The sequence below is a fragment of the Gossypium arboreum genome, chromosome 1, assembly GCF_025698485.1.
Source record: "Gossypium arboreum isolate Shixiya-1 chromosome 1, ASM2569848v2, whole genome shotgun sequence".
Lineage (NCBI taxonomy): Eukaryota > Viridiplantae > Streptophyta > Magnoliopsida > Malvales > Malvaceae > Gossypium > Gossypium arboreum.
In genome coordinates, this window is record NC_069070.1 from 6,597,764 (window position 1) to 6,611,314 (window position 13,551).

Sequence of the window (13,551 nt, forward strand, 5' to 3'; positions counted from 1 at the left end):
ACTTTTAACCCACATGGCCTCGACTATTTCACACGGTCAGGAGACATGATCGTCTCACCCTTTTTTTTTAGATTTTTCTTAATTTTTTGTTTTTTATTCAAGTTTATCCTTGTTTAATACCAAATTATTTTTAAGCTTTTGTATGCTCGACATAAACCTGAAATAGATTGAATAGCATGATATACTTGCTCGTATGTGATGAATACATATTTATTTGAGATTTTGATAAATAAATTGCATGTAATTGTTTAAAATTTATTCGTAACATTCTATTACTCGGGTTTTGCGACCAGATCGGGTAAAGGGTGTTACAGAATAGATTTTGTATAAAAAAAGCATTATAATCAATTTCTGTACAATAAAATATGTTAACGATGTGTTGTCCTCAATACATCCCTCAAATGTTGACATGTTGCCTTCGTATGCCCTGAGTTTCTACAATAGTCACATAACCTTTATTGATTGTCCCTCTCCCGAACATTTATATTGGTGCATATTCAAGTAGAATTCAGATGATCTTTTGGGAGGTGACACAAGTTGATGTCCGATTTTAACTCGAATGGAGCGTTGGACACTGGCGACCACATTCTCTCATCTGGGACGGGTAGGAATTTAGATCTCCTTACATTGTGCATGAATTCCAATTTGTACATATCATTAATATAAGATGTGTATTGTATTTGGGCACTCACATATGCAACAATTGCATGTGCACATGAGAATTGAAGTGCCTGGAATCTATCATAATCGCATATCCCTTCTGTTAGGGCAACATAGTATGCTGTCCCTAACATATCTTGGTCGAGTCTAGCATACTTTGCAGCCCGAAATTTCAGGTTTGGATGCGAATGACACAGCACATACATAGTGTTTGCTCTGTTTGCATTTCGTCTAATTTCTTTCACAACATCATCGTACCAAACATGACCGCCTGCTATCTGTCCAGCATATGTCTCAACTTACTTTGAAAATAAGGCTACCAAGAAAAACTATGTTTCTTTGGCAACCGAGGTTATCGACAAATGACACATCCCCTGCAGTATGAAATTGATGTATTCTGCTAAGTTTGTTGTCATTGGCCTTTATTGTAGACCCCTGTTATATGATTGTATCTACTGTTCAAAAGGTATGTTAGCGAGGTATGCCACACCGTAGCTATTGATGGCGCGCAAGTTATCTAACATTTCCCAGAAACGATGTTGGACGAGCTCATACCATATCGAGAAAAGTATACCCATGAATACAAACAATGAAAAAACTATGGTATAACATGATTATAGAAATAATAGCAACTACATACCCATGTTAATGACTTGATCTTGCTTTTTTAAGGTCATTTTGAGTGGTAGTTGGAGCTGACATGTCATATACAATACCTAGGGTATGTGCGATCCCAAAAGCTACCATGTCGTTCGATAGCGGCCAAGATTATGGGTCTCTTATCGAAGCTGACACATATGTCAAGATGAGGGCAAACTTGACAACACAATTGACTAAGGAAGAAATCTCAATTGTCTGCCTTTTCTCTCAGAGTTATTGCAAACGCTATCAACAAAATCTTCCGATTACCATCCTAGGCGATGGTCATCAAAAATCGATGTTTATTCATCTTGTACAACTAGGTTCTGTCAATTAGTACTAAAGGCTTGCAGTGCTGAAAAGCTTCCCTATATTGATCAAAGGTCCGATCTAGTACTTGATACCAATGTCAGAAATCATTATATGACATGTCCCACCCATGATGCAACTTATCCAGAGCCTTTTGTTTTGTAGCCCATGCCTTATAGTATGATAACGTGTAATTGTACTAACTACAGATGTTGGCAATCAACACCGGCATGGGAATACTGGAACTCACTTTCACCATTGGTAGAATTATCTCAACTATTATGTCTGAGTATAGCATCGGATGATCTTGACTTATACTTAGAAAAGAGGAGTCAAAGTTATGTTACTGACAAAAATGAAGACCCTAGTCAAGCTACATAGAAATATCGAGTGATCTCATCGTGCACCTGCTGCAACACAAGTATGTGGACCTCTATATTTTTTATAATCCACAAGTCGTCTTTTTCTAAAAAGATGCCATGATTTTCCATTGGCACCTTTGGTCAAGCATTGCGCACTTTCCTTCAAATTTCTTCGAATGAGATTTTATGACATGATAGTTCACACTGTTCTTTAAGTTGTACCATTTCAGTGCAGCTAGAAAAGCATCTTTTGAGGGATACTCCATTCCAACTTCTAATACCCAGACATTTGATGAAGAACTTGCAGGGTCAAGTCTTCTGCGCAAGAGTTGCGGGAGCTCTAAACCACCCTCAATGGAGAGGTCAACGTTATGCATATGGGGTGGAGGTTTATATGCCCTGAACCATAGATCTGGATTTAGAGCATTGTTCGAACTGTCATCGTCAAAACCGCAAGGTTTTGGCTCAGTTAGAACCTGTTCTGGTTTAGAAAAAAGTGCTACTTCTGAACCATCTGGCTCAAACTACCGAATTGGATCAGATTAGATTTAGATTCGTGAACAACATTCGCTGCCCCTTTGTCCGCGCATGCATCTTTTTCCTTATCTGCATCTTCATTGTCATCTTCAACTAAAGGGTTCAATGTACCCTCGTCGAACCCGAACGTAGGAAGTAAATCCTCAGTTATTCTATACCCCATTTACAATTAAAATCTACATCGAATTACCAACTGATGTAGGTTGATGGCATACCGGTATAAGTGCTTCTATCCTAGGACATTAAACCGCCGAAGTTGAAATTGAATGCATTGACTGAATGTCATGCCCGGGTGTCAAGGTTTGGGTTATGCTCATACCTTGACTGATAGACGGAATGGCCATCGAAGTTAAAATCTGTGCTTGAAGTCGAAGAATGTCTTATGATTAATGATTCGGGGGCATCATAATGAGAGCTTTGTAATAAAATAGTGAACCCACCACACAACCATGTCATAGGACTTTCTACTTCTACTTTGGTTCTGCATTAGTCGCTACATTGGTTGAAGATGGACCAACTCTATCAATTTAAGAAAACTCGACATATAACTCCATTATAGCATTTCCACTTGAGCAGTGCGAATCTATGACTGCCTCTAGCTGCAGCTCACCTTTCACATCAAATAACTCATACTTGCAAAGGTCCAATAATGCCAGATATCTACATTTCAAGCTCAAAATTCTTCCCCGACTTAAACCCCCAGCTTTTCTTTAATCATTGGTCGTAGCTCACAGAATTGAATAGTATGATTAAAAGTCAAGTCCATAGACTGGGCTCCTGCAAATACGACCCGAAATCTGTATTACAAATTTGACCTTAGTAATAAATTACAGATTTCACTTGTTGACTTGTTTCAATTAAAAATGAAATAAATATTTAGAACAAAAAATCCACAGATGGTTGGCTAAAAAGAAAAAAAGGAAACGACGCTCACAATGCAACACTTCAAAAATGAATAGACTTGCTTGTGTTTTAGTATTAAGTACTTTTGTAGTTTAACGGAAAAAAAAAGAACGCGTTGGGAGGGAATGCATGCTTGAAAACGTGTTTCAACAGATGTGTTTTCATCGAATAATAATAATGAAAAAGTCTTCTGTGCTTGAAAATGCGTTTCAGCAAAATCAATTTTAGTAGATGCATGCTTGAAGGGGCCTTCAGTGTACTTGAAAAGTGCCTGGGATTTTTAGGGGCAGGGCACCTTGGCAGACTTTGAAAGGTGGTGACAGAATACGCGTCTAGTTGGACGAGATTTCCTGCTGACATGTCAGGGAAAGCACACCTAGTTAGACGCGCTTTCCACTAAAAAAAACGTATCTAGCTAGTCACGCTTTCCCTAACATGTAAGCAAGAAAGCTCATCCAGCTGGATGTGATTTCTTTCCACCACCATTCAAAGCCTGCCAATGTGCCTTGAGCCCGAGAATCCCTGGTAAGATTTGAGGCACCTCTTTCAGATATTCAATGAAAACGTCTCTTTTACGACACGTTTTCAACCACATGTTGTTTTTTATTTTCAATCTTACCCTCTCCCATGCTATAGAAAGGGGGCTCTCCCTCCATACTCTATCATCCATAAACCCATCATCTTTCTCGACCATCATCCCTGTACTTTACAATATTTTTTTCTTGGTTTTCTTCTTCGTTTCAGTGTTCAAAATTTTCATCGATAATATTTATTCCTGTTTAAGGTATTCTTGAGTTGTCGGTGATGCAATATCACTCTGAGACACACATATTTCATATATCGTCTCGAGATGGGACCATTACCTCAAAACATATCCTGTAGAATACGTGTTCCAGGGTGATGGTGCTTTATATAATCATGGGTGACAATCTATATAGATATCTCAGTCAACGATCGTTATGAGGTCATGTATTGAAGTATAAATTGGGAGCCAGTTTAAAATCGTTATGTAGACATGAGCTCAAACTTTTTGGATACCTAGAGATGTGGCCTTATAAATACCATACAGAATTTTGAGGGCATAATAATAGAAAAAAATTGAGGGGCTTTTCACTATAATCAGTGTAAATTTTTCTCTATTTTTACGCAGTTGATATCTTTAACATTTATTTCTAGTCGAAGGCCAGCACTGTCATGGACGTAGAAGGACTCTCAGATAGGCAACGACTATTATGTTGGAGTAAAGGTGATTCTTCTTTCGGGGCGACAATGGTTGTCATTATTAAACAACTTATTAATAACTACAATTGCTGCAACAATGATCCAAGTTTGACCTTTACTCCATTAGAACATCCTCTCTCCACTTGAGAGTCATCTTGTGTCCACCTTAGTGTCAACTTTTGAATAAGAATAAAAGGTAAAAGATACCAATTGCCTGGAAATAGAGAAAAAATTTATGTTGATTACACTGAAAAGCCTTTCGTTTTTCCCTATGATTATGACCTCAATCTTATGTGTGATATATATAAGGCATTATTTACAAGTATCCAAAAAGCTTGAACTCATGACTACATAACGACCGTCAATTGACCCTCAGTTATACTAAAACCCATGACCGCATAACGACCGTCGACTGGGACTTTGACTCGTGACCGTATCAAGCACTATCTTCTCGGAACCCCATTTCCATAGGATGAGTGTCTGAGGTAATGGTTCTATCTCAGCATGACATATGAAATGTATATGTTCTGAGACGCGTTATCACATCCTCAGCCCTTCAAATCTACTTATAAACTTTCACGGTTTCACCTTCGAAACCTTAAACCCAATAAAAACCTTAAAACTTAAACCCCAAAACCCTAACCTTAAAATCAGCCCTAGCCCTAAAAATCCTTAAAAACGAGGCCAATTAACAAAAAAAAAAAGCATCTATTACCTATTTTAGCCAAAATTTATAGTTGGACGTAAATAATTTAAGTTTGAAAATATTTGACATCATTATGTGTTTTATTTAATAATAAAACTATATGAATATTTCAAAGTTTCACTTTTTTTTTACATATCAATAATTAATTTGACACAAGGTTTAAATTATAATATTCTAATTATTGTTTATATTTGAAATTAATTTTATACAATTTTCGAACTACCTATAACTTCCTCAATTCCTTAAGTGGAGGAAATTCCACGTTTAAGCATATTGAAATCTACGTCTTTCGATATGTTATAATAGCAATAAAGTTAATTGAGCTTAGGTTTATATCTTTTACGAAAAATAATCATTTTTAGTTAAAATATGCTATTAGTCCTTATACTTGTATACAAATTAAAATTTGATCACTGTACTTTAAAAGTAAGAATCCAGTCCTTTAACTTTTTAAAATAAAAATACTAGTCCAAATTATCCTCAATGGTAGTTTTTGTCAAAAATTTTCAATTTACTATATTTGTTTTCATGTTTATTTTCTGTCAATCATCTGTCACATCATACAAAGACAACCTAATTAAAATTCCAAGTTAACAAATTCTGACAAAAAAGATTTGCAAATTTATTGACTGAATTGAGATTTTTAAATAAAAAAGTAAGAGGATTTGATTTTTAACCTTTTAAATATAAGAATAATTCTTAAATATTGTCAAAATGCAGAGACTAACAACATATTTTAACCTAAAAACAAAAAGATAATAAAACAAATCCAAGCCCAAATTGGTTTGGAAATAACTTCTATAATAGCCGAACACATGATATGGGCCAAATGCTCTCCAAACCAGTCATAAAAAAGGAATTTAGAAAGCCCACAAACACTGTCTTTACTTCATATACATGTAGTCCCTTGGGACCCATTCAGGTGTCTTTAATTCTTTATTGAAGTACCCAAGAAAGCAACAGAGATTTCATTGTCTCATAAAATTTCTTGGGGCTTCACAGATTCAGGCACCTCAAGTGGCTATTCTCTTAATATCACATGAATCAATGAAATAATTATTGAATAGATATTGGATCATTATCACCAACAGTGTTCCATTGCTCACCTCAAGTGGCCAACAACAAAGGAAGCACTTCTACTTTTGTTCCACTGCCCACCATAATGTTTTCAAGTGGGGGACTGTGTAGTTAAAAGGAAATCACTTGGTGTAAAACATGGTTTGATCGACCAATTCTGTAGTTGTCAACTTGACATTGCAGAAGAACCGTTATTGACTGAAAGTTTCAAACATTGTTCCATCAGGTCCATGGCAGGTTTGGTTCTTTAGACAAGGGGTAAGTTCCAAGACCTACTACTGCAAAGGAAAAAAGAAAAGAACTGTTTTATCAACCTTTTGTGGTTCATTGAGCTATTAGATGATAGTTCATATTCTAGAAAGCATATTATGGTTTAGGGTTAGCTATGTCGAAGGGTATGTCTTGTCAGTCTTCACCATCAACTTCAATGTACGTATAATGGCAAGTAGTTCAGCATTGAATTAAATACCTATATGATACATGTAATCCATGGTGACGACATCAGATTATAACATTTCAATACCATTGGCAGAGCAATTATACATATACATAAGCATATAATGGTCCTGGAAACAAGTCCATTTAATGGTGGAGGGCCTGCCTAATAATTGTTGCCTCAGGATAGATATTGGAACCACTTTTATGCAATTTAATGTATTATGTATTATGTTTTTGCCAAAGGATTCGCACAAGTCAATGTAGATTCCAGCCAGCTAGGTCATCATTGTTCACCAAAGGTGATAACAACTTCCTTGTAGGGATTGGCTAATGGGAACTTATACAGTTGCTCTCAGCCATACGATATATATGAACATGTGCCAAAACAAGAGAACCTCTCTGGCCGACAATGCCAATGTTATACGAGACCGAGTAACACATGCCGGTTCATCAGCCCATCCCCAGGCCAACATATTATCAAGAATCCATAACATGAATGATGAAACTCAGATCAATGTGTGTGTATATGTATATAGTTGGACACATGGTTCATCACTTTTATCAGAACCTGGTGGCGACCCTCCCTTAAGCTGCAATTTGAGGTGCCGAAAATTTGTTCAGTGACTTACAAGTGCTGTTTGTGTGGCACAGACAGGTAAGATTATCTAAAAAAAAAAAAAGAATCATATTTCAAGCAGATTTAATGTGAAAATGAGATAATAAAATATGGAAGTCAGTGGACCAATATATGAATTGATGATAATATGTAAGCCTGAATTTATGAGCATCGTCACAATGACGCATGGATTCAAACTTTTAGTGCCTGGTGATTCCAAGTACATGACAGGTTCTGGATAGAGACAGAAAAGATCATAAATGACGACAGAAATGCCTCCCCAAATGTGCTGTTGATGGCTCCAACAATCACACCCATTTCTTCAGTTTTTTTTTTTTATCCTTTGTTATTCTTTTAAGATCTTAGACAAATCTGAGAACCCCTAATAGCAAACCCTGAAATTTCAGTATGAGTAGGTATTCATCAAAGCCTGTGCGCAACATATATATTACATTCAAAATGGTTAGAACTCGATCGAATTCAAAACTCAAATGACCCAAACTGAAATGGGTAAAAACCAGAATTGACTTATGAAAACATTCTGTTTGGGGTTTGATTTTCCATTTCCATGAATAGTAAGGTAACCTCAGTTTGACTCCAGTTTGGGTGAAGTAAGAACAAAAGCTTATATGTGTAAAGGGAATATTATCCCATGATATCCGGAATGTACATTGTACATTATATACACAAAACAATTCATACTTTTTCCTCATTGACCAGATTTTTATCAATTTCCAATGTTTCCAAAGAAAATTTTAAGTTTTACCGATGCTTAATTAGTTACCAAGAATATGTTAGTCAAAGGTGTCACCTTCTGCAACATGAGTACAACCACAAGCAATAGCATTTGATCTTTTTGACACAAGTCTTAGAATTACTTATAGAACCTTTTAACTCATAAATAAGAAGATAATACGTTTTAATGCACTCAAACTTACGCTCTTTTGTATTGATAATAATGTTAGTGCCAATCGAATTAAAATTTAACCAAAAATGATTTATATTTTTAAATTGCATTTAGATAAGTTTTATAACAAATATTTGATTTCTTACTTCCAATAAATTTTTAATCAAAATTACTTTAAAAAACTTTAATTTAATTTAATTTTTATTAATTATAAAACTATAAATTATACGAAATGTAAATTATGCAACACTTATGTTTGGACAATATATCTACATTGATTATACCAAATTTCATCATATCCACTATATGACTGAGAAAATATTTTATGAAAAAACATTAAAGAATGTATAAAAGTTCTTTAATAGTCTGTGGTTCCATCCAAAAAAAAATGTTTGTGGTTTCATTGGAAATTCACGAACGCATCCCTACCTTTCACTCTTTTTTGTTTATTAATCCAACGCGCGAACTTTTTTTTTTTTGAGATTTGGTATTTTAAATTTAATGTTTGAGCTTTAATAATATATAGGCTTTAAGCTTTAATATTTAATATTTAATATTTAATATTAGAGTTTGAGATTTAATATTTGGATTAATATTTGGCATATTGGTAGTGTATTTTTTATTTCACAAACAGTTTTAAAAAATTGATATATATATATATATTTTAATTTTTAATTTTTGTTAAATTTTACTATAACTCTATAGAATACTTATTAATCTCTTAATCCTACTTGTGGAGTGTTATAGAATCTAAAATTTTACTACTGAAACTGTATCAAATATTTTCTCTCCATGTTAAATATTTAAAATTTAGTATTTAATTATAAATAAAATTTATAGAATAGACTGACTCTGAGAATAATAAAACCCAAAAATATCATTTATATAAAAATAATCAATTATAATTTGAATAATATATTTTCATATAAAAATTATGCTATACAATTACTCCTCAATTATGCCTACATTTATTAGTATTTGAATTTACTCATCCACTATGCTATAAAATTATTCTTTTAAGTAATTAGTGCCATCCGATTTGTATGATCTAAATCAATTTAATTCTTAATGATATGTTTCTTAATTAGATTAATATTTATAGATGAATCAGTATAGTTTTACGAGATTCACTTATTGACCAAATTTTAAGATATTTAAAAATTTTCATGTGTTTTTAAATTATATTTAAAAAATAAAAAAAAATAGAGAGGCATATGATGATTTCTTAAAAATGTAGGGAAAATACGATAGTTTTGTCGCGAGAGGGGAAGAAGAAACGTTCCCTCACATTTATTTTTGTAAAAGAGAATTTTGCTTAGACGCCCTTGATAATATTACCATTTTCACATAGACATTATTTAATCAAAATTATACCTTCTAAAAAATTCTACATTGGCCCTACTAATTTTTCTAATTTTACAAATTAGTCCTTAAGTCTCAATTACTAACTGTACCAATTTAATCTCTCCTCAAAACTAATAAAAACTAATTACCGCTAATAATGTCTGAGCCTATCAATATACCAATTCTAGGAGCAACTCAATTTTAACAAATCCGATTCAAAACTGAATTTTTCGGCTCGATGAAAAATGTATCGTTACAAAAATAAACATACACTTCATTCAGATAAATTGTATATAAAAATATTTTTATTTAAATTTAATAATAAATTATATAATATATTAGTGAAAATAATTTTTAAATAATGATAAAAATACTTAATCAAATCGAATTAAATTTAGTAATTTTTTTTTCAAAGTACACTACATAAAAATATTATATAAAATGAATCCAATTTTGACAAAATAAGTCTTGTGGTGTATTTTGAACAAAACATTATACAATATATTTAAATTTAATTTGAACCAATTCAAAGTTTATATAAAATTGTAAAAACTCTCTTACTCTAATATTTCATATACTTTATATATTTAAAAGATATATATAAAATTATTTGAATTAAGTTAAAAAAACTTGTTTAAATACAATTTAATATTGACTGAACAAACAACTCAAACTTTAAACAGATTTTATTATCATTAGAGGTGTTTATGGATTAGGTTAAGTCGGGCAAAGGCCTTGTGTCAACAAATTTTCCAAGCTCGAGCTCGTTTTGCATAAATGGCCTAGTTTATTGTTTAAAAATAATTACAAATTTTTTATTTAAAATTATTCATAAAAATAAAGTAGAATTAATAAAAAAATATATTTATTATTAAAAATAAAACAGGCTGTGTTAGGTAAATTCGAGGTTAAAAATATAAGTCCAAACTCAACTTAAAGTGAGTTGGGCTGATAGGGCCAAACGGGTTGCTTGGCCGATGAATTCCTTTAATTATCATTTAAGGAGTAAATAAGATATTTTTAAAATTTTTGAATCTTTTTATATATTTTATAACTTTTAAATTCTTTTCATCATTTTTTATTTTTTTAACATTTATAATTTTATTTAAAAAGGAAAAACTTTAAATTTTATAATTTTTACGTACTTTAAAGAGTGAGAATCAAATTGATAAAAACTATAAACATGGAGGACCAAAAAAGTTATTTTACCAGATTAGGAGACTCTAATAAAAATGGTGATTAGACAAGACAAAAGGGATTCACGAGGGACTATTTTTCATTTCATTCCCTGTATTTCATCTTCATCGATTAACATGACCTTAAAGGTCAGCTCTACAATATTTCCACTAAGAAACAATAACTCCATAGACTATAGTATACGAACTACAGAACTAAGAACTTTCCCGTTCAATTAAACTGTCAGAAATATATTTAATATCAACAGTTTGGAGAGAAACAAACAATGGGTTACTGTTTTTATTTCGAAAATAAAAAGAAGAGAGGAGCAGGCTTTTTCTGAATGCCGGATAACGAACTCTCCATTAAAGTGAAACACAAAGGGAGAGTTCTGTTTTTTTTTTTAGGGTTTTCTGAGCCACTGAAAGGATCAGAAGAAAGAAACCACAGTAGCCAATGCTAAACCCTCTTACTTTACTTAACAAACTGGCATTATTAAGCAATCAGTTTACCCAGAAAACTGTGGAAATGAAAATGATAATAGCTTTGATACGTTCCATCACAAGTTTGCTTTATGTTGGGAAAAAAATATCCTAATAAAAAAACCTTGTATAAAATTGGAAGTGTAGTTAATGGAGATGGTACTGTTATTCGTTCGGCATGCTTGAGCTACTTTTAAAAAGGGATGCATATGTCTATTTTGAGGAAGCACTTGTTTTGTCAATGCCTCTGCCATTTTTACTTGGAAATGATACCTTCCATTTCATTAAAAGAAGCTTTTACAAAGATAGAATAATAATATAGTTTTTAAATTCAATTTCTTTTAAGGGACAAAAAGAGAGCATCCAATATGATTGGTTAAAGTATTTTTATATTTTATATTTGAAAAATTTTAAAGTGTTTTTTATATTTTTATACCAATTTTCGTGGTAACCTAAATAATTAAAGATTAAAAGTTAATTGCTTTTTGGTATTTTTTTTATTATCCATCTACATATTTATGCTAATATTAATATTCATTTGTATGTTAAAAATCTATAATTTGATATATTAAAATAATAATGTTATATTTTCAACGCTTAAACACATATCAGCATGATAAGACATTAAAATCAATTTTTCTACTCAAGTCATCAAGTCCCCTTCACCTATTTTGTTGTCTATTTCCACATTTTTGCCTCTCTAAATGAACCGACCTCCCTATCACTATCACATACTTCTCCTTATAAATTCATTTCTACCACTTCCCTTATTATTGTAACAAAGAAAAAAAATCAACAAATAAGGTTAAAACCATCATAAGTGTCTTTTAAATATATTAAAAAATTTAAAAATAAATAAAACACTTGTTATTATATTAAATATAATATTGTTATTTTAATTTTCGCATATGTCGGCAAAATTCTAAATAAATAAGGGCTAAAGAGGCATTGAATTGATATATGAGTAGTCAAATCATATTGTTTACTAATCAATATCATCTCTCAAAATTTAGCTTTTCATGGACCACTCATTTTTAACCACGTGGACTCATTTCTTCTGCTTCCCATGCCTTTTCATTTGAGTTTTCCTTTTCCATCCTTTTTTTTTTTTTGGGAGAAATCTATATATTAAAAGAGTCCATGGAGCGAAATGTCGTGAGCATTTAACGGAAATGAATAATGGGTAATTCTAAGTTTGAGTCCCTCACTTTTGCTGTTTATACGATTAGATCTTTATTTGAACAAAATGTACAATTAGGTACATGCCTCTAATTTATTTGTTTATTTATTTTGTTACTAAATTTAGAATAAAATAAGTTGTATTTGCTTAGTATAATAAAATCTTATGTTTGAATACAATTTATTAGTTGTTTAGAATGATAATAATTGAATATTAACATTTGAATTTAAATGTGAATATGAAAAATACGGTTTTTTTTGTCTTATGACATGTTTTTCTCTCTGCTCTTTGGCATGCCTTTTGCTGTTCTAGCACGTTTTTGGGGTTTTTTTTGCCTCTTTTTTTGTTTTGTGTTGATTCTTTTGGTGAATATGGCAGACTCATAAGCAAATCTTTCCATTGATGATGAGGAAGAATAGACCATTTTTGTAGGGGCTAATGCGATTGAACAGGAGTTATCGTATAAATATTGTTATTTGGGCACTTTTCTTACATCTAGTGTTGTCAATTTTCAGGTTATGAAATCGACTTTGGCGAATGTTTGGCATCCTATAAGTGGTGTTTCTGTAACAACCCGTTTTTAGTCAAATTAGAATAGTAGTTTTGGGATCACAAATTCAAGGTCGTAAAATTATTTTAATATTATTTTAAGTGTTTACAACATGATAGTATTTATGTGTGAAAGTTTTGTAAAGAAATTTTATCGTTTGAATAGTTAATTTGATAAAAAGGACTAAATTACGTAAAACGCAAAGTGCTGTTCTATTAGCTAAAAGTGTCTAATAGCTATGGTTTTTTAAAGTTAAGGTCCTTATGTTGTAATTAGAGCATTTTAATTGTGAGTGGACAAAGATGGATATTAATATGATGATTTTAATGTTTTGTCATTAAGGTTAAATAGGTAATTTGATAATTAAAGTTAATTATAATAAAACAAAACATATTTCTTTCTCCATTCATCTTCATCAACCGAATTGGGAGAAGAAGAAAGCCA